The following is a 1,451-nucleotide window of genomic DNA, read 5'->3' on the forward strand; positions in this document are numbered from 1 at the left end:
GTCGTTTATTGTCAGTATTAAAATGGAGTGATATTATTTATCCTCTACAAGGTCGTTTATTGTTAGTATTAAAATGGAGTGATATTGTTTATCCTCTACAAGGTCGTTTCTTGTTAGTATTAAAATGGAGTGATATTATTTATTCTCTACAAGGTCGTTTATTGTTAGTATTAAAATGGAGTGATATTGTTTATCCTCTTTATATTGAATGATAAAAGCCAAACACTTTGTTTTACTTTTACTAAATTCAGATACAAAGAAACGAGGGTATTCGTTTCGCTCATACGTTTTTTTTCTAAACTGTATATATTATGTGAGGACTATTTAAAACAAACCTTAAGCTATGCCGAAAGCATCAGATGCTCAACTTTCTTTGAAAGTTGGTTTGATTATACAAGAAGTCGTCTTTGCGATCCTTTTAGCATTGCGAAATCTGACGATTCCAAATTACGCGAGCTGTTATAAACATTGTATTTCACACTTCTCTGGTGTGAATTTTCTTGTCAGTTTTATGAGGATTAATCTAATAGCCAGTTCTAAGTGTAAGCAAAGATAAGAACGTTCGCAGATCACTCAGAACAGAAATAGTACTGGTGTATTTAATTATACAGAAAAGTTTCGGCAGCGATAGAAGGTAGAGAGGACAAAAGAACCATTGAACGAGAGTACTTTGTGAATGATTTATTGAAGCAAGTAATCTATTCATGACCAAATTTCATTTAAATTACTTCCATGTTTTATGACTTTCTTAAAAAGTTTATAAAATAAAGAAGTACAAGATCTTTTGTATCAGTTTTTCGATATCCCACAGCGCATGCGCTAATTTTTTTAAGCCAATGGCAGATAAGAAATCTTATCGTTTTAAAGAAATGAGTAATAGTGTGTATCGTGCCTAATTATCGCCCTATGTTTGAAAAAAGAAAAAAGTATTTCATTTATTGATTCAGAAATAGTGAATTTGGTTCTGTATCGCTACAGATGTGAATGTATAATTAATTATTGAATATATATTTACACACACATATTGAATTAAGGTAATTTTAGTTTTTGAACGAGACAGGCCTACAAACGGCTTAAGTTGGCTTGTTATAATCGTAGGCCAATACTAGAAATATTATTCTGATTTTTTAGAAATAATTATCCATTATCGTTATGATTATTATTAGATACACTTTAAGCTGTGTGATAAATAAGTTCAGTGATTTCAGGAAAAAACGTTAATTTGTCGTCGTGGTTAGCAGGGATGTATCTTATAGGCCTAATTATAAACGACCATTTATTTAACGAAAAACACGAGCTTGTATTTAGCTTCTCGACCTATATGGTATTACTAGAAATTTTATCGGTTTACGTAAACTTAACAATCTTCTCAGCATTAATTAAAGTATTGTTGCGTCAGCGAGGTCACGTGACTAGTGTCACGCCACCTCTCGAACCTTCGGGAATAGTCG

Source organism: Limulus polyphemus, unplaced genomic scaffold (assembly GCF_000517525.1).
Source record: "Limulus polyphemus unplaced genomic scaffold, Limulus_polyphemus-2.1.2 Scaffold10804, whole genome shotgun sequence".
Lineage (NCBI taxonomy): Eukaryota > Metazoa > Arthropoda > Merostomata > Xiphosura > Limulidae > Limulus > Limulus polyphemus.